This window comes from Meles meles, chromosome 8 (genome assembly GCF_922984935.1).
Source record: "Meles meles chromosome 8, mMelMel3.1 paternal haplotype, whole genome shotgun sequence".
Taxonomy (NCBI): Eukaryota; Metazoa; Chordata; class Mammalia; order Carnivora; family Mustelidae; genus Meles; species Meles meles.
In genome coordinates, this window is record NC_060073.1 from 24,733,156 (window position 1) to 24,755,044 (window position 21,889).

At 38.6% G+C, this 21,889-nt stretch overlaps 1 protein-coding gene across 4 annotated transcripts in view; it reads left to right on the forward strand.

Moving 5' to 3' along the window:
- Window positions 1–21,889, forward strand: part of LRRC4C (leucine rich repeat containing 4C) — a 1,220,402-nt gene that overhangs the window by 717,975 nt on the left and 480,538 nt on the right. For all 4 annotated transcript variants that reach the window (XM_046014217.1, XM_046014224.1, XM_046014218.1 and 1 more), the window contains one exon: window positions 17,066–17,202. The gene's annotated coding sequence lies outside the window, so the exon portion shown is untranslated. The remainder of the gene's footprint in view (window positions 1–17,065; window positions 17,203–21,889) is intronic.

Genomic DNA, 21,889 nt, shown 5'->3' on the forward strand with positions numbered 1-21,889 from the left:
CTATAATTAGTTCAATGGTAAGAGACAGTATCCTGGGGAGAGATATTAGAGTGCATTTCATAGTTAGAAAAGAAGTTTAGTCAGCAGAGATTCAGATTAAACATAAATATAAAAGAAAAGAAAAGAAAACCACAAGTAATAGGTGATCAAAGTGCCAAGTGGCACAGCCCCATGGACATTGGGGAGGGGAGGCAAACCATAAGAGACTATGGACTCTGAAAAACAACCTGAGGGTTTTGAAGGGTCAGGGGTGGGAGGTTGGGGGAACAGGTGGTGGGTAATGGGGAGGGCACGTTTTGCATGGAGCACTGGGTGTTGTGCAAAAAGAATGAATACTGTTACGCTGAAAAAATAAATAAAATGGAAAAAAAAAAAAAAAAAGAATTTGAAATGTGAGGAGGCCACATTTGAAATTATTATTAGAGTTTTTGAGAGTAAGAGACTAATTGAAACACAATAAAATATATTATTTATTGGGATGCACACAAGTGTGTATTAAAGGTCAATCTTTGTTCCAAAGGCAGCTTCAACAGAACATAATGGGACTTGGGATGGGGGTGAGGGGTGGTGCTGGAATGAGAGAGGAGAACAGACTGTAGTACCACGACACTGTTAGAAACATGTGCTATGTAAGGGTTCCCGAACCCAGACCCAGTGACCTGAAATTTAAAAGCAGGAAAAAAAAAAATAAGTCTCTCAGAATTCTTTGACTTTGAAGATGAGATTGCAAAATATTTGCTTCTCCTTTTTCAACGTTGTTGGTTCATTGTTGCATTAATAAAAGGAAAAGTCTGCTTAAACCTTTGGCAGGTTGCTTTCTGAAGTCCTGAAAACTCATTCAAACCCAGTACATGATTAATGGATTTTACAAATTCTGCATGGGGATGATTAGAAGAAGAGGAGAAAGGGGTCTGTTCATTCATTCATTCATTCACTCATTCATTTTTTTCAGTTTAAAGGAAATCTGTCAAGAAAGTAGTTTGACCTCGTTTGAAAAGAGGGCAACCCAGAATGAACCACTTATTCAGGATTTATAGTTGCCCTTAGAAACTCAGCAACCATAGGGCCTTGAACCAGAGGTATAGAGGTTAACACATTAAACCAAGGATCAAAACTGAGGCACATGGGCTTCTAAGCTACTATCTGATGCTCTGTTCCTGTTACTGCTCTTTTTGAAGACAAAAACCAAAAATCAATTCTTCTAGACCCTCAGCTTCTACAACTTTTCTTCACAGTACCTTGACTTGGGACAATATAAATTAGAAGTGAATAGAGGGAGGAAAAACTCAATTGTCTTTATTCCATGGGGCCATTACTTTTAAAATACAAGTAAGATCGAACTTTAATTTATAGCTCAGAGTTCTCCAAGGTTTAGTTTCTCCTCTCCTTACCTGTATTTCCCTCTCTCATTATAGTTTGATGATGGTGAGCAACAAAGCTTTGCTAGGTATGGGTACAAAAAATAGGCAATAGGAAATACGAAATTTTTGTCCAGCAGGAGCTGGGATGGAAGGGGAAGTTCTGGTTTTAGAAACAATGAGAGGAAAGAAAGTAATAAGGTGTGCCTCTTCCCAACCCCACCCCAAACAAGCCTCATTCATAGTCACTTTATATGTGTAGGTCATTTAAAATGTGTGTTGTTTATCTATGCCTCTCTCTCTCTCTCTCTCTTTCTGTTCCTCTTTCTCTCTTTTAAGAAGGAAAGTAAATGTCCACACACTGGTTGATGACATATTGGCTTGGAAGATGGCCAAAGATAGATATATTTATCAAGCACAGCTGTTCCCATGTTTTAAAAATTGGTCTCTGTAGCTACAGCAAATATCATGTGTGATTTACTATACAAGAAAATGAGAGGAAGTAAGCATATCAACCTTTGGATGCCAAATGCCATTCGTAAACATATTTATAACTAGAAAGGATCTTAAGGATCAGATCTGTGTCATCAGGATCACCTGGAAATCTTTAAAAAATTAATATATCTCAGCCCCATCTCTCAAAATTCTGATCAAGCAATTGCTTTGAGGTACAGAATTGTGTATTTGTTTAAAAAGGGAAAAAAATGTCTTGGGTAAGTCTGATGCACACTTAAAATTGGGAACTTCTGACAATCCAAAATTTTCACAGTTGACAAATTGTTTTAGTTTTCTGTCACTACATAACAGATTACCCAAACTTGCTTAGCATAGTATATATTTCAGATCTCACAGTCTGGTGGATCAGAAGTCTCGGCACAGCTCAACCTGTTCTTTTTCTCATCGTCTCACAAGATTGCAGTCACATGTGGGCAGGGCTGTGTTCCTTTCTGGAACTCAGAATCCTTGCCCAAGCTCTTTGGATCTGGGGCCGAATTCCTTGTGGTTGTAGGATGGAGGTCTGCATTGGTGACTAGCTGTCAGTCAGGGCCCTCTGTTCCTACTTGACACTACAGTTCCTCCCCAAATGGTCCTTCTACAAGTCTACTCATACCCCCCTCACCCCTGAAGCACCTTACAATGTGGAACCTTATTCCTTTAAGCCAGTAGGAGAAGCTCTTGCTACCAGCTGCTAAGATACATAAGTCTTACATAAGCCCAGAGTGACTGTCCCATCACCTTTGTCATATTCTGTTGGCTGGAGGTAAGTCTCAGATCCTGCCCACGCACGCAAGGGGAGTACATTATGTAGGGATTTGACTCGCTGGGGTCCCCTTCAAAGTTGAGCCACCACAAGGTATACCAAGGAGCTCAACTGATCACTTGAGTTTATATAACTATTTAGCAGAATGCTAGTCTAATTAGTCTGGGTGATCTTCTGATAAATAATTAATTACATTTTACATTTTTTAAATAGAGTATTCATGGTTAAATGCTGGTATGGGGGCACATGTTTCCACTTTCTTAGTGAGCTTGTCATAGGATGTGAAAACCAATTTATGAGTGTGCTCATTTTCCTCATATCCTGTATATATATCCTGTATATCCTAGGTATAGAATTTGTGTAAAAATACTAATAGTTAATTTAAAAAGAACCTTTGGCCCTGACATTCAGTGGTGGTTTGAAACATGCCAATTTCTGCTGAAGTATGATTTTCATGGCCCTTGGAACCACTTTTGAATAGTCTGCAGTTGTAACTGGAATCATTCATGTGGCAAACATTTTGGCCTAAGGAAAGTTAAGTATTTGGCAAAAACCACAGCTGACAATGTGAGTTGAAGCTGTTTTCCCATTCTTAGCACTTTTATCACTACTTAAATATTTCTGCAGTGAGCATCACACAAATATATGAAGAACCTCAGGAAAAAGCTGGTCATTTTAAATGACCTCTAGCTAAGAGAACGTGTACGAGTCTGAAATTTAGTGGATCACCATCTGTTTCTAAATCTCTAACGTCTGAACTTCGCAGTTGAGAAGTTCTTTCCAATATCTTATTTTTTTTTTATGTTCAATTTAAAGTTATTCCATCTTGATACACCAGTAACAACTGTGGGCATATGTTGAATGTGTTTGGGGAGATACCAGTTTTTCTTTTGCATTATTAGTTCATTTAAATACAGATGCTATGGTTATAATTACTTGTAATACTCCTCTTGGCACAGAATATTTCCTTAAGCCAGTTCACCTAATTTGATTAAGAAATTACTTTTGAGACATTGCAAACACTCAGGTATACCAATGCAATATCATCAGATTTGTTTCATATCCCTCTTTTGGAAAGAAATATAATTTTGTACTTACAGCTGATTCCTCATTATTCCAATCATAATCTGCTCTCCTTAACCATATAAAGATAACCAGGCTAGAGGTAATTAGGATCCTGCAGCATTGTGTGTATCCTTATCCTTACCATGTATGTTTCTATACCTTCCCTCCATGTATCTCTAAAGGTATATAATATTATTTTGTTTTTCTATTGCATAAATTTTACAGATGTAAATTTTTCAACTTGATTTTTGTGTCCAATAGTATATTGTGAAATTTTGCGTAGTGATTCATGAGGAGCTAGTTCATTTATTTTGACTGTTGTAGTGTTTTGTTATATAAGAGTACAGTGAATTATTTACCCGTTTTTAATTGAAGGACTTCTAATGATTTACCATTACTCATGGTTAGGAAAAATGTTTCCGTGAACATTCCTGTAAATGTCTCACTGTGCTTATATGGGGGTGTTTCTCCAGGAAAATTGTGTTTAAACTTTTTGGACTGTAATTCACAGAAGGAAATACATTTTATCTTGGGACTCATGACCTGCACACAAGCACACAAACCTGTGTATGGAAAGATACTTACCTTTACCTTTTCTATATTCACATGCATATACACAAGTGCACATACACACAGATAGATGTATATGATGAATAAAATTTACTCTGGCATTTTGTGTTCTGTTCTAATAAACTAAAGTGGATAAAGACCCACTAAATTGAACTAGCAATCTTTTAATGGGTCATAATCAGCACTTTTAAAAATGATGTCATAGGTTATATATCTAATACCAGAACTTCTATGAAAAATGGGCATTTTCAACTTCTTCCTATTGTTAAATTGCTTTGTAGGGAGTTTGAGAAAATTTACACTCTCACTGGTATAAATGAGTTTCTATTTCTCTTTATTCTCTGTTTTCTTTTTAGTTCTTCACATCTTTAGTTTTTGTTTTTTTTTTTTGTTTTGTTTTTTTTTTGGTCTGAGGTATATATGACACATTAAAAAATTATCTATATTTTAAGATCTAAAACTTGATACTGTATAAATACATTGTCCCACTAGTCCCTGCAAACCACCATGCTACTCTGTGTTTCTAGGCATTTGACTATTTTAGATTCCACGTACCAGTGAGGTCATGTAATATTTTGTCTTTCTGTGAATGGCTTATTTCAGTTTTCTCAGATTCCTTGTCCAGATTTGGAAACATGATCAGGGATGTGGAGATTATCTGAAAGAATCATAGTAAGCTTTGGTCAGACTCATTGCACTGCAATGGTACAGAAATCTTACAACATTATAGGAAATAGAATGTGAGGTTACTTACCTATGGGCAGCTGCTATTTCTCGAGATGTGCCTCCTACTCTTCTCATAACATAAAAGAAGATGGAAGCTCGGTTCCTCCAAACCTGTGGCTCCTTCACTTTGCATAAGTTACAGATAGCACCAGTTTTTCCCCAAGAATGAAAAAGGGGAGGTTTCAGGAATCTACATTAATTCTCTTATACCCTTGCTCTGCTGAATATATTTCACATGATAGAACCACTATTACGTCAAATTGAAAGCACCCTACCAGAAGTCATAAGGTGACTAGGGGTCAGGGGGTGAAGAGTATGTTACTTACTACCAATTCAAGCTACTTAGTGGACTTCGGTTTATTCAAGTTTCCTATATATTCTTTTTTTTTTTTTTTTTTCATTTTTTATTTTTTTTTTATTTTTTTTCCCTTTTTATTAATTTTTTCAGCGTAACAGTATTCATTCTTTTTGCACAACACCCAGTGCTCCATGCAAAACGTGCCCTCCCCATCACCCACCACCTGTTCCCCCAACCTCCCACCCCTGACCCTTCAAAACCCTCAGGTTGTTTTTCAGAGTCCATAGTCTCTTATGGTTCGCCTCCCCTCCCCAATGTCCATAGCCCGCTCCCCCTCTCCCAATCCCACCTCCCCCCAGCAACCCCCAGTTTGTTTTGTGAGATTAAGAGTCATTTATGGTTTGTCTCCCTCCCAATCCCATCTTGTTTCATTTATTCTTCTCCTATCCCCCTACCCCCCCATGTTGCTTCTCCATGTCCTCATATCAGGGAGATCATATGATAGTTGTCTTTCTCCGATTGACTTATTTCACTAAGCATGATACGCTCTAGTTCCATCCACGTCGTCGCAAATGGCAAGATTTCATTTCTTTTGATGGCTGCATAGTATTCCATTGTGTATATATACCACATCTTCTTGATCCATTCATCTGTTGATGGACATCTAGGTTCTTTCCATAGTCTGGCTATTGTAGACATTGCTGCTATAAACATTCGGGTACACGTGCCCCTTCGGATCACTATGTTTGTATCTTTAGGGTAAATACCCAGTAGTGCAATTGCTGGGTCATAGGGTAGTTCTATTTTCAACATTTTGAGGAACCTCCATGCTGTTTTCCAGAGTGGTTGGACCAGCTTGCATTCCCACCAACAGTGGAGGAGGGTTCCCCTTTCTCCACATCCTCTCCAGCATCTATCATTTCCTGACTTGTTAATTTTAGCCATTCTGACTGGTGTGAGGTGATATCTCATTGTGGTTTTGATTTGTATTTCCCTGATGCCGAGTGACATGGAGCACTTTTTCATGTGTCTGTTGGCCATCTGGATGTCTTCTTTGCAGAAATGTCTGTTCATGTCCTCTGCCCATTTCTTGATTGGATTGTTTGTTCTTTGGGTGTTGAGTTTGCTAAGTTCCTTATAGATTTTGGATACTAGCCCTTTATCTGATATGTCGTTTGCAAATATCTTCTCCCATTCTGTCAGCTGTCTTTTGGTTTTGTTAACTGTTTCCTTTGCTGTGCAAAAGCTTTTGATCTTGATGAAATCCCAATAGTTCATTTTTGCCCTTGCTTCCCTTGCCTTTGCCGTTGTTCCTAGGAAGATGTTGCTGCGGCTGAGGTCGAAGAGGTTGCTGCCTGCGTTCTCCTCAAGGATTTTGATGGATTCCTTTCTCACATTGAGGTCCTTCATCCATTTGGAGTCTATTTTCGTGTGTGGTGTAAGGAAGTGGTCCAATTTCATTTTTCTGCATGTGGCTGTCCAATTTTCCCAGCACCATTTATTGAAGAGGCTGTCTTTTTTCCATTGGACATTCTTTCCTGCTTTGTCGAAGATTAGTTGACCATAGAGTTGAGGGTCGATTTCTGGGCTCTCTATTCTGTTCCACTGATCTATGTGTCTGTTTTTGTGCCAGTACCATGCTGTCTTGATGATGACAGCTTTGTAATAGAGCTTGAAGTCCGGAATTGTGATGCCACCAACTTTGGCTTTGTTCTTCAATATTCCTTTGGCTATTCGAGGTCTTTTCTGGTTCCATATAAATTTTAGGATTATTTGTTCCATTTCTTTGAAAAAAATGGATGGTATTTTGATAGGGATTGCATTAAATGTGTAGATTGCTTTAGGTAGCATAGACATTTTCACAATATTTATTCTTCCAATCCAGGAGCATGGAACATTTTTCCATTTTTTTGTGTCTTCCTCAATTTCTTTCATGAGTACTTTATAATTTTCTGTGTATAGATTCTTTAGATATTATATTCTTTAGTCAGTTTGGACATTTAACATTGTTCTTAAAAATTCTCTTTTAATAGGGTTTTCTAATACTTTGTCATAAAATTATCCATAGTACTCTACTATAATTTTTAAATATCAGTTTTATTTCTGATGATAGCCTGTTTTCAGTTATGATTTTAATGTTTCTGTCAATTATTTCAAGTGTTTCCTTCCTGTTATTTCTTTTTTTCTGGAATCAGCTTTATTTTTGCTGAAAATTTTTGTGATCCCTCTGCCAATGTTGCTGTTTTGGTTAATTTCTGCATTGATTCCAAACTTTTCTTTCCAATTTGTTTTCACATTCTCCTCCTTTTAAAAAATCTACTTTCTTTAGTGAAATGCAAAGACTACTAATATGCTACATTTCTTCTTTTATAATACGTGCATTTAAAATTTAAATTGTCATGAAAGACAGTCCTGTCATTGCACCCCATAAAAATTTAAAGAATCCAGTATGCACTGCCATTCAATTCCAAATATTTCATGATACCAAGTGTAATCTCCCGTGTGCTCACAAGAATAACTCTTTGAGTGAAGTGTTCTCTAAATGTCAATTGGTTAAGCTTATTCATTAGATTCAAATATTTTCTAAACTTGATGTTTTGTTCGGATAACATCATCAAGAGGATTGGAACTAGTTGCAGTTTTGTTGAGAACCTGTTTCCTTTATAGTTACTGTTTCTATTTTTCTTAATTTTTACAATCATCTTAATGTTGTTCCGTAAGTGACTATGTGAGGTATGTTAAAATCTTCCACTATGATTATGGAATTGTCTATTTCTCTTTTTAGCTCTGTCATCCTTGTCTTTACATATTTTGGGACTGTGTTACTGTTACGGATGCATTCAGGTTTAGAAATGGCATACCCGACCATCGTGTGACTTCAGGCTTTGTAGAGGTTCTCTCTGTTGCTAGAGCATTTCACCTGCCTCTTTTCAGACATGCATCATTTTGCTTGGCTCACACTACCAGCTAAATTTCCTTTTTCACTTCTCACATCTGACAGTCCATCCTCCACTTATTTTTCCTGCAGAGCTGTGTACCTGTTGTTGCTCTCTTTCTTAGATTCATATTCAGTATTTCTGTTTTGTAATGGGAATTGGATCTAGGTTAGTTCAATCTGTGATGTGGCCAGAATCAGAAATTCAAACCTTAATTACTTACCCAGAGTAAGGGCTTCTATTGGAGCAAAATAAATGGTATCTAAGTGACCCTTATTCCAAACAAAACAAGACAAAATAAATTCCCGATTGCAGCTTATTTTTAGGATTTACTGCATTTTATTTCAGAACTTGCACCTTATTGTTACTACCACTCTAACAATATCACTATTACTCTTCCTTCTAATAATAGTAATAATAATAGCTAACTGCTAATATTTATGCAATGCATACTCTCTCCTAGCTACTTTTTGAACAGCTTTGTGTGCATTAACTCATTCCTTCATTCTCAAATACTATGAAGTAAATGTTTATCATTCTTATTTCACAAAGAAACCAAGGCGTAGAGGCTATATAACTTGCCCGAGATTACTTAATTGCTAAAGAACAGAAGTAGAGTCAGAACCCCAATGGTTTGGCACCAAAGCCCTGAATCTGCATTTAGACTCAAGCCAGAAAGGTATCTTCCCTAGGCTCCACCCTTTAAAAAAATCTAAACAGGATTTCTCCAGTCAATTCCTTTTTTGTAGCCATGGACATCATATAGTTAAGGAGAGGGTCCCCTTATAGTCCCCAGCCATGTCTTAGATCAGGTCTTACTGTTTGTTGAGATCTGGAATTCCTACTCAAACTCTTTTTTAATATCTATATGGGTCTCTTCCCTCAGTGCACCCTCCTAAGAGCAGATATCATTACTGCAGTGGGCACCTATAAGCTCAAGGGTGACTTCGTATAAGGTATGTGGTTGGACCTTGGACATGTCGGCTGAAATGTCAGCATGAATGCAGGTGAAGTACCTCCTATAAAGCTAGACTTAACAGGTGTAGGAATGTATTCAGGGCTTCAGGGCTGGGCACCAAGGGCTGCCTCTTCCTATGCCAGTATAAAATCCAGTATAAAATGCCAAGCCATCTGAGAATTCTAAGTTTGAAAATAACCATCGAGGCCATTTTGAAGACGATGAAATGGCTTTATAAAAATTTGCTAGCTTTATTCTTAACTCTGAAGTATTTTTTAAGATATTATTTATTCATTTGAGAGAGAGAGAGAGAGAGCATGAGCAGGGAGAGCAGCAGGCAGAGGGAGAGGCAGAAGCAGACTCCCTGCTGAGCAGGGAGCCCCACGCTGTGCTTAATCCCAGGACCCCCAGATCATGACCTGACTGAAGGCAGATGCTGAATGGATTGAACCACCCAATTGCCCCTCTTAACTCTGAAATATTTAATGATTTGGATGTCAGCCTCCATTTACTGGTTGACTAAGAGGCTCAGTGAGACTAATTCAAAGGGGTACCTGCACCCTGATGTTTACAGTGGCATTATCTGTAATAGCTAAATTATGGTAAATTATGGAAACAGCACATGTGTCCATCAACTGCATAAAGAGGTGGTGTGTGTGTGTCTGTGTGTGTGTGTGTGTGTGTGTGTGTGTGTGTGTGTGTAATGGAATATAACTCAGCCATAAAAAAGATTTACAGCTATTTACAAGGGATGCTGCTGGAGCTAGAGAGTATTATGCCAAGTAAAATAAGTCAGAGAAAGGGAAATACCATATGATTTCACTGATATGTGGAATTTAAGAAACAAAACTAATGAGCAGAGGGAAGAAGAGAGAGAGAGAGGCCAACCAAGAAACAGACTCTTTACTGTAGAGAACAAACTGATGGTAACCAGCAGAGAGGTGGGGTGGGAGATGAAAGAGGTGAAGAGGATTAAGGACTTGTTATGGGACTTGTTAGGGACTTGTACTTGTTATGATGAGCAACGGGGCTTGCATCGAAGTCTTGAATCACGACATTGTACACCTGGAAATAATATTAGACTGCATGTTAACTAACGAGTTTAAATACAAACTTAAATAAATACAAGACATGGTAATGTGGATTCCTTTCTTTACTGCTCTGCGAGAATGCTCTAGTTTCTTTGTATTTGGAATTTGGGGTTGGGTTGTATGTAACAAGGTGGGGGCAGAGTTGACAAATAGGTCATCTGGTTGTTGCCTAATAGAGTATATTGGTAGGCATTTCAAAAATGTTGTGGATAACTGAACAATAATAGCTAGCATTAATTTAGCATTTGTCATGTCAGAAGTAGTGTTTTTTGCTTTCTGTAGGTTATCTCATTTAATACTAAAACAAGCTTTTTAGTTAAATACCACTATTATACCCTTTTACAGATAAGGAGACAAATCAGAGAGTAAGTCTCTGAAGGCAATAAAGTCAGTGATTGACAGCATGGGTTTGACCTAAGGCTATATGACTTTATAATGAGTGCAGATTATTATAATGTTATTTTGCCTTCCTGAGAATGAATGAATGAAAAAAATAACCATGATTTTCCTTAAAGTCAAACTTACCTTGAAAACTTAGCTGGGACAGTTGGATAAGACTATGCACCACTCATCTTATTGAATGCGTTTTTAGGCAGGTTGGACTTGAACATCTGACTAGAGTACCACAATCATGTTTAAACTTGGATTTTGTTTCAAAATTTATTAGAAAATAGACTGTGGGAATGAATGAAAGATATACACTGGCATCATATTTTTTAAATAAATGTATTAACACATTATTAAGTTATATGAATTGTGATTATTTATCATGCTTCTGATTGAAGGAACCAGCTATGATATTATCATTATAAAAATAATAACTCAGCTCTTGATTGCATGTTTATGTCAAAAGCTCCATTGAGATTTGGAATGCTGATGACCCAAATTCAATAAAAAAAAAAGCCTTTATTCATTTATAGTCAGTAAAATAGTATTAGAAGATGATGCATTCCCTCTTCCTTATGCTTAGCAATTTGGGTCTCATGATCCTCTATTAAATTTATTATTTGTTGGGATATAATTTGCAAAGGTTCTGTGTTTAGCATTAGTGTCTCTGTTTCAGCTTTTATTATAAATTATGGGTTCACACTCAGATGGTGAAAATATACACTTCTGGAAATAATCACAGTAAATGGGTACATACACAGCAGCTGCCAGGTTTGAAAAGGGGCTGGTCCAACGGGCAAGAGATGATCGTGTTTACTGACACCAGGGCTTGAACTTTTGGGGAGGGTCAGTGTCAGGAATCAAGAGGCAAGCACCGCATCTTTACTCTCCTTAACTCTTGCTCGTGTGTTATATTCTACACAATTAACAGCAGCATGTGGCAAAATGCACCATTGGAGCCAGGAAATTTGGCCCCTTTTAGAACGGATCCCTAAGACAGACCTAGTGCTGAATGAGGAGATAGTAAGAGTTCTCATTATTTGAGTCACATTTGAGCGGTATGCTGTAGTCTTAAATGTGGATATTGTATTTTATTTTTTGATATTTATTTATTTGAGAGAGAGAGAGAGAGAGCAAGCAAGCAGGGAGGGGTAAAAGGAGAGAGAAGGAGGGAATCTCAAGCAGACCCCACACCCAGCGCCCAGCGTGGAGCCCGGTGTTGGGCTCATTCTTAGTACCCTGAGATCATAACCTGAACCAAAGTCAAGAGTCAGCCAATTAACTGACTGGGCCACTCAGGAGCCCCTAATTGCAGATATTTTAATTCTCGTATCAAGCCTGGATGGTGGGCAGGGGTGAGGGGTAGATGCTATGAACTCTGTTTAAGGTTCTGAAGCCACATGTGCCCACTGTTGGACATCAAAACCTTGCCCTCTCATTATATATGGAACCCGTATAAGGAAGTTAGCATTTGTCTTGGTCTAGTGTCTACCACAACTTTCTTTATTTTGATGAGGTAGTTTAGTTTTCTCAGGAAACATGAGCTCTTGATTTAGGGATCTGGAAAGGCCACAGTGATGGAGAGCTTCTGAGGAAATGTCAACTTGCATCCTACTTCCATTTGGAAATTCTGACTTTATCATTGAATGTACCTTAACTGAACTCTTTACCCTAATCCAATTGTATTAACATCATAGGTATAATTGGTGACAAGGCATAATGAGACCCCCCCTTATTTCTCCTAGATGGAACATCACTCTCTTTGAAGATCTTACTCTGTATTGAACATGAGCGCTTCAGCCATTTAGATATATTTATACAAGGAAAGTCCAGCTTGGACCAATTGTAAGACAATATGTTGAAATTGTAAATATGTGTAAGTGGAAAAGAACATGGAGGCTGATATGAGGTCCGGGGTTTTTATTTGTTTGTTTGTTTGTTTTGTTTTGTTTTTGTTTTAGATTTTTATTTATTTATTTGACAGAGAGATATCACAAGTAGATAGAGAGGCAGGCAGAGAGAGAGAGAGAGAGGGAAGCAGGCTCCCTGCTGAGCAGAGAGCCCGATGCAGGACTCGATCCCAGGACCCCGAGATCATGACCTGAGCCAAAGGCAGCGGCTTAACTCACTGAGCCACCCAGGCGCCCCTGTTTGTTTTGTTTTTTAAGATTTTATTTATTTATTTGTCAAAGAGAAAGAGAGACAGTGCACCAGCAGGCAGAGGTAGAGAGAGAAGCAGGCTCCCCACTGAGCAAGTATCCCGATGTGGGGCTCAATCCCAGGACTCTAGGATCATGAGCTGAGCCGAAGGCAGCAGCTTAGCTGAATGAGCCACCCAAGCATCACAGGTCTGAATATTAACACTTATGATGAGCTGCGTAGCCTTGGTCATATCTTGTCACCTCACTGAAACATCAGTTTCTAAATGTTTAAAAATGATGCATTCCAGGCAGACCCTTTAAAAGTATCTTGAACATTATATGAGACGACTCATGAAAAATATCTTTATACTGTTTTCCTGGCAGCTCAGATGGAGCCAAACGGAGCTTGCTAAATGAAAACAAAAACGGGAATTTTTAAAATTCACAAAGGGGGGAGATTATGATTAATTAAAAAGTTAAGTTTCTTTAGAGTGTTTTCCCATCACTCCATTTTCAATACAAGCAGCAATTCAACACTGCTCAACTCGCCAGCCTCTCTAGAGGGATCCTGTTTTCCTGGCAGAGGTTTGATAAATTTGGTGACCTAGTGATATGTGGATTATATTTTAACAAAGGGATGAGCAGCTCATCCAAGTACCTTTGACTCTAGAGGGAAATAACACTTTGAGGTGGAAACCTGCAATGTACTTGGACATCTGCATAATGACTGAAATTAGCATAGGTTTACATAGTACACTACTGCATTAGAATTTTGATGACCTGGAAAGGAACAGAAGGTTGTAAATTTCCTAAGGGAAAGTCTCTGGGGGTGTGAAGTCTCGAAACAAAATCAGCCCCATGTAAGAAGCATGTTGTGAATGACTGGAAGGACAGAAAAATGACAAATGTGTGGCATTTTTTCCTTGCAGAAAGGGAACGGTTGCTGCTGGTATGATCTAGTACTTTGAGGGATGCTAGTAACCTCTCTCTGCTCTCCTTGTTGAGAGGGGATGTAGTATAAGCCTGTTTATTAAATATCTGTGATTGTAATTTCCTCCTGGCAATACTTGTATGGAGGGAGAGGAGGCAAATAAGAAATAGGAAGAAGACAAAAATGGTACGAGAGGGAAGGGAGACTAGAGGAGGGGACAAAGGCAAGGAGAATTGGGATGAGGTGGGCAAAAAAGGAGGAACAGCATGGAATCTTGCTTGGTATTATGGTTTAGTGATCATGAGGATGTGACCCTAAAAGTTTCTGGACTGATATATGGCCCATTCTCTTAGCTGACTAGTCCCAGATAAGTAGAAAGATGCACAGAAGGTAGAAGCAGGAGATGTTGAGGCAGGCCCTGCTCCTAGCTGGATCAAAGATTAAAGAGAATCACTCTGTTTCCCTGAACTCCACTGTTCCAGCTATAAAATGAGGACACTGGGCTGTGTGATCTTGCTATCTCTTTCTATTCTAAAGTGATGGGATTTTTTTTTTTTAACATCACTTTCACTGAGCCTCATTTTTCTTATCTGTAAAAATGGGAAGAATGCCTACCTCTCAAGGTGACTTTGAGGATTTAAAGATAACAGTTGAGCGCCTTTTCCTATACAAATCTACTTGTTTCCTGAATTCAGTTATTAAGAGTTTATAGAATGAATTCAGATAGTGCAGGGGATAGCACTGTTTGAATCTATTTGAGTTCACTATTTCATATAGCAAGGGGTGAGTTTGGATAGTGAGGATTTATATGTTTTTAGTTCCTAGATATCTAGGCAAGCACCTTGCATATAGCCCATACGCAATAAGGATTTATCTTTGTCTCCTTGACCTTGAGGATAAAGACAGCTGTGTTTAGCTTTGCACCCTTAGCTCATAGCACAGTGTCTAATCGCCAGGAATGTCTCTTCGTGTTCATGGCCCTCAGGTTCATAGGACCCTGCTGAGACTTGGGTCAGCTAAGCAAAATGTACTTAACAATATATATGCCCTATAAAATTGGAGTAATGAGTGGTAAGAGATCATTTAAAAAAAATGAAATCATGGCTCTCATAAAGATAGAAAAGGAACAGGTGTTAAAGATTTTATAAAACTTGTGAATCAATGAGAGAATCAGGAGTGTTATAACCAGTTCAAAGAAAAACCCAAAATAAAGACGCATTTACAGATCAGAAATACTGAAACTGATGTGCAAATGTAGGTGAAACTAGCTTCTTCCACAGGTGCAGAGAAGTTAGCTGAACCTCTGCTAGACAGGGTAAAACTTGTGTGTTTATAGAAAAGAATTATTTTATCTATTTTGTTTATTTTATTATTCTTATTTATATAAAAGCTACTAGCCCAACGCCAGACCCATGATAACTTCTTAAATATTGAATTCCTTGTCACCTTCTGAAGGCATGCAATCACAAGCGAATTTTAGTCAAATCTATTATACTGGGTCTCTAATCAATAATTTTTTATTAAGATTTTGCCATTCATCTGGTGTACTTCTGCTAAGTGTAATTGTAGATACCAAGCCACATTAACACGCAGTGCAGTTTTTTTTCTTTTTAATTTTTTATTTATTTCTTATTTTTTTAAATAAACATAAAATGTATTTTTATCCCCAGGGGTACAGGTCTGTGAATCGCCAGGTTTACACACATCACAGCACTCACTATAGCACATACCCTCCCCAATGTCCATAACCCCCATACCCCCTCCCAACCCCACCTCCCCCCAGCAACCCCCAGTTTGTTTTGTGAGATGAAGAGTCACTTATGGGGGCGCCTGGGTGGCCCAGCGGGTTAAAGCCTCTGCCTTCGGCTCAGGTCATGATCCCAGGGTCCTGGGATCAAGCCCCGCATCAGGCTCTCTGCTTGGCTGGGAGCCTGCTTCCTCCTCTCTCTCTCCCTCTGCCTGCCTATCTGCCTACTTGTAATCTCTATCTGTCAAATAAATAAATCTTTAAAAAAATGTAAGAAACTTTAAAAAAAAAAAGTCACTTATGGTTTGTCTCCCTCCCAATCCCATCTTGTTTCATTTATTCTTCTCCTATCCCCCAACCCCCCATGTTGCATCTCCACATCCTCATATCAGGGAGATCATATGATAGTTGTCTTTCTCTGATTGACTTATTTCACTAAGCATGATACCCTCTAGTTCCATCCACGTCGTCGCAAATGGCAAGATTTCATTTCTTTTGATGGCTGCATAGTATTCCATTGTGTATATATACCACATCTTCTTTATCCATTCATCTGTTGATGGACATCTAGGTTCTTTCCATAGTTTGGGTATTGCAGACATTACTGCTATAAACATTCGGGTGCACATGCCCCTTCAGATCACTACGTTTGTATCTTTAGGGTAAATTGGACAGCCACATGCAGAAAAATGAAATTGGACCACTTCCTTACACCACACATAAAAATAGACTCAAAATGGATGAAGGACCTCAATGTGAGAAAGGAATCCATCAAAATCCTTGAGGAAAACGCAGGCAGCAACCTCTTCGACCTCAGCCACAGCAACATCTTCCTAGGAACATCGGCAAAGGCAAGGGAAGCAAGGGCAAAAATGAACTATTGGGATTTCATCAAGATCAAAAGCTTTTGCACAGCAAAGGAAACAGTTAACAAAACCAAAAGACAACTGACAGAATGGGAGAAGATATTTGCAAATGACATATCAGATGAAGGGCTAGTATCCAAAATTTATAAGGAACTTAGCAAACTCAACACCCAAAGAACAAACAATCCAATCAAGAAATGGGCAGAGGACATGAACAGACATTTCTGCAAAGAAGACATCCAGATGGCCAACAGACACATGAAAAAGTGCTCCACATCACTCGGCATCAGGGAAATACAAATCAAAACCACAATGAGATATCACCTCACACCAGTCAGAATGGCTAAAATTAACAAGTCAGGAAATGAGAGATGCTGGCGAGGATGCGGAGAAAGGGGAACCCTCCTCCACTGTTGGTGGGAATGCAAGCTGGTGCAACCACTCTGGAAAACAGCATGGAGGTTCCTCAAAATGTTGAAAATAGATCTAACCTATGACCAAGCAATTGCACTATTGGGTATTTAACCTAAAGATACAAACACAGTGCAGTTTTTAAGAGAAAAATCTTTATTCCAATCACTTTCTTTTACAAATAATAAGAATGGTAAAAAAAAAAAAAAGTGTGAGTTATGCATGCTAAAATATCTAAACTATCAACCAGTATTTATTCAGCATTATATATGCTAAGTGTTTCCTTTAATTCTGTGTGTGTTTGTGTATGCTCTTATAGGCATTACTGGAAGAACAGAGATAACCCATGTAGAGTAACAGTATGGAAACATCCTGAAACTCCTTCTGAGTCTAAATAAACTGACTGGATTGGAGTTTCACAAGCAAGGAACCTGGTCCATGGGCAATTTGCTGCAGGTAAGTGAGAGGTATAATTTACTCTGTTAGAATCCTTCAAAGATTCATTGGCTGTGGGGCTGTTAATTGCATTTCAGATGATTATAATGTTCGTTTGGTACAGCTGACAGCTTCTCTTCCCTCCCAAACGTACACATGTGGATGCCAACATATGGCTAAATATCTGGCCATTTAATCTTGCTCATTTGGGCTTCAGTCAGTTACAAAAGGAGGAAGCAGGAGGAAAAAAGTACCCACCTCATAAAACTTTTACTAGCAGTGATTTCGGTAGAGGGGCGGGAGTCAAACTCGCTGCTCATGGAGCAGATGTTCCTCTATAGTGCCTGGGAGTTGAAAGAGTGGCAGATTGGGCTGCCCAGGATTCAGAATGAAACAAGCAGACAACTGGAGATGCCCCCCCCCCCCCCCGCTTCTCTTTTGAAAAGGTGGGCAGCCGTGAGGTCATTAATATGGAACAAAGTGTTTGGGAAAGGTAGCAGGCTTTTTATTCTTCCTTTGAAAACCTGGAGAGATTGGAACGTTGAATGTGGTCACAGCATTAAAATAGTTGCTGTTGGGCTGATGGGAAAGTTGAACTTGTCTAAATGAACCAGTGAGGAGGCATGAAAGTCCAAGTGACTCCTACAAGTGGCAGTTTGTGAGCTGGGGCGTGCGTTGTGGCATCTCCTTCTGCTACCTGTCAGACCATCAATGGTCAAGGCTACATGAGACTAGAAGTAAGAGCTGTCTAGCTCTGTTAAATGGAAATAATAGATTCATTCATCTGTGGTGTTTCACTGTGTTGAGGAGAAAAATAAAAGATCAAAGCCTGAATCTCTATCTATGACAAGAGAGACCTGTGTACTTGCCATTTTAATTGGCAAATATTGACTTGAGTCATTCATGCTGTTTTAAGGGGGAAAGAAGAAATGGTTGTAAGAACCTGAGACCCCATTTGAAGGAGGAATTGTTCATACATTTTCCTGTTAATATTTAGTCTTCCTGGGTTACATATATAACAGCTCTATGTCCTAAAGTCATAACTCAAGAGCTTTCTGGAAGACAACAGTTCTTTCTTGCATCAATTCCATCACATTATGTAGACTAAGGCAATAGAAGACATGCTATCTGTCTTTAAGGAGACCCTTTGTTTTGAGAGTCATGTAAGAACATAGATATGGAGATGTTTTGTAGTGTGGAAAGTGCTTGCTAAAGATGAGGAGGTAATGGTAAGAGAAAGTACTGTAGAGGAACGTGAACCAATAAAGAAAGGATTTGAAGTTCTTTTTTGTTTTTAAGTTTTTACTTATTTGTTTGAGAAAGAAATAGAGAGCAAGTGCATGAGGAAGGGAGGGGCAGAGGGACAAGCAATCATGGAGTCTGTTGCCAGGCTTGATCCCAGGACTGAGATCACAGCCTGAGCCGAAGTCAGAAGCCTAACAGACTGAGCCATCCAGGTACCCTGTGAAGCTCTTTTTTCTTTCTTTTTTTTTTTTAAGTATATGTGATTGTCCCTTTTCTTTGCTTTGAATCTTCGTCCTTCTATCTGTTCAGAAAAGGGAATGCTGTTTCCTTCGTTCCTTCCTTCCTTTCTTTCTTTCTTTCTTTTTTAAGATTTTATTTATTTGACAGAGAACAAGACAGTGAAGGGAGAACATAGCAGGGGGAAGGGTGGGGAAGAGGGAGAAGCAGGCTCTCTGCTGAGCAGGGAGCCTTATCGTGGGGTCCATCCAAAGACCCTGGAATTATGACCTGAGCAAAAGGCAGACTCTTAACAACTGAGCCACCCAGGCACCCCTGGGATGCTGATTTCTTTGTTAATATCATTTGTTTATGGGGAAGAAAGACCTGTGTAAGTGAAAAGAGAATTATTCTGGTAACATATATGGGCCAGAACTGAGCCACAACTTGAAAATAAGGTGGGGAAAAGGCAGCACTAGAATGTCCTCTTATTTTTGTACTGTTCTCAAAAACAGAACACTTATCTCTCTGCAGCTCTACTTCTCCCTGAACTCCTATCCACCTCTTGCTTCTGATTGTTTTTCCTGGCACCGTATTTGCCTATCTCATAATTTTGCCTTGCATGTAGTCTCTCATTGCCTCTCTAGCTACTTTCTCTTTCTTTGGCTTCAAACCCTGCCACTGATAGCCTACATCTGTTAGGCTGCACTCGGGAAACAGAAACTGCGCCAATTATTTTAACAGACACATTTTAAGAATTATTAACCAGATACTGGAGAACTGGAAAGGCAAAGAGGGTATTGAGGAATCATAGAAGTAGTCACTACAAAATTGGCTGCCTTGGTTTCAGAGACAGCAAGGAAGAGTTTGGGATGATTAGAAGTTGGAATACTGAAGAAGGGATTTTGTACAACTGGACTTCAGGAGTCTTGGGTGATGGTATTGCCTGAAAAGTAGAGGAACTTTAGAAGCTCAGGGGTTGGGGAGGACTCCACATTGCTGAGATTTGTGTCTCTAACAAGGATTATACCAGCTGGCTGGTGCTAGTTCCCCAGGAGCTCAGACTGGGGACACAATGGAGCTCAGACTCCAGAATTTTGTGAGGGATCACTTCCAGCAAATATTGTAGCCTGAGAAATTCGAAGGGAACCCACAGATGGAACCAGGTGGCAAAGGGGATATGCTCTGTGGCGACTCAAGCCCTGCCTCTCAAAACAAAATAGAGGAGGATGCATTTGATTGAGACGTAGTCATTTAATAATGACCACAATAAAAAATACTGGCGCAGGGCTAACTAGACAGGTATCCTTAAAATCAACTAAGGGCATTTCTGTGATTACCATATAGTCCAGAGGCAAAAATATGTAGATGTGATGTTATTGATGATTGAATTTTTAATTGTTTCATTGTGAAACAGTGTACATTAATGTGTAATTTTAAGAAATAACATTGGAGGTATTCCATGTACCCTGTTCCATTTCCCCCTAATGATAATTATGTTACAAAATTATAGGACAACAACTAGGATATTAAATTAGTTCAGTCACAAGAAACAGCATTTCTATCATCACCAGGGTCCCTTCTCTTGTCCTTTTATAGCCACACCCACTTCATCCCCATCCCCCAATATTTTTCCTAAGCAGCTTGCAACTCCTGATCTTTCAGTTTCTATCATTTACTCATTACAAGAATGTTGTATAAATGGAATCATTTGGAATTGGCTTTTTTTAAGCAATGTAATTCTCAGGAGACTCACCTAAGTTATTGCGTACAGTAATTCTTTTTTTTTTTTTCCAGCTAAGTAGTATTTCTGGGAAGGATATACAATAGTGTGTTTAACTGATTATTTCCAGTTTGGAGCTGTTATAAATAAATTTGCTATAAAAATTAATGTACAGATTTTTGTGTGAAGATAGGATTTCATTTCATTTCCCAAAAGTGAACTGCTTGATTATGTGACAGTTGCATATTCAGAATTTTTTCCCTAGCTCTATTGTATAAGTTTAAGGTTTACAAATGGATGATTTGAGACAAGTGTATACTATGAACTGTTTACTACTATAAACTACTATAAGGTTAGTTAACAGCATGCTATGTTTGAAATAATTGCCATTTTGTGGTGGTGGTGGTGAGAACATTTTAGATCTATTCTCTTAGTAACATTCAGCTATACAAAACAGTATTGTTAACTACAGTCATCCTGTTGTACCTGAGTTCTCCAAAACTTACTCATCTTGTAACAAAGTTTATACGTTTGGAGCAATGCCTCCTTATAACTTACCACAACCCCTTGGTAATAATCAATCTCCTATTTGTTTTATGAGTTCAGTGTTTTTCGATCATACAGTATTTGTCTTTCTCTATCTGACTTATTTTACTTAACATAATGCCCTCAAGGTCTACCCATTTTATCACGAATAGCAAGATTTTTATGACTAATATTTCATATATATGTATCTATATAGTTATATATGTTAATTATATATAATATGAAAAAATCATAACATTTTCTTTATCCATCTCTTGATTGACCCTTAAGTTGTTATCGTGTCTTGGTTATTGTGAATTATGCTGCACTGAACATGGGAGTGCAGACATCTGCTCAAGATACTTTCATTTTCTTTAGATAATATATCCAGAAGTGGAATTACTGGATCATATGGTAGTTCTGTTTTTAATTTTGGGGGGAATCTGTATACTGTTTTCTACAGTGACTGCACCAATTTACACTCCCACCATTGGTCCACTGGGGTTCCCTTTTCTCCATACCCTTGCCAATGCTTATAGCTATATAGTTTTTGTTTGTTTGTTTGTTTGTTTGTTTGTTTTTTTAGGTTTTTTTTTAATAATAGTCATTCTAGCAGGTATGAGGAGATCTCTCATTGTGGTTTTGATTTGCAACAGGAAAGCTAGAAAAAGATGCTCTCAACCAGGAAAGGAAGGAAAGAGTGAGGAGTGAGTTACCCCAACCTTTTGGGACACTGCATAAAGGACTTATTAGGATGTGACCCCATCCAGAAACTGGCAAAGCTAACATGTATAGGGGTACCTGGGAACAAATTATTATGGCAGGGGTCTCAGTAGCCGCCATGCAGTAGGAGGGACAGTGGTTTTAGTGACCTACTCTGCAGAAGACTTCATCAGCTTTTGCCACTAAGGAAACGAGGCTCAGACAGCCTAAGAATTTCAGTGGATTTAGCCCCACAGGGTTTCGTGTTTGTAGATGCCAGCTGTTCTGAGTTCTTCC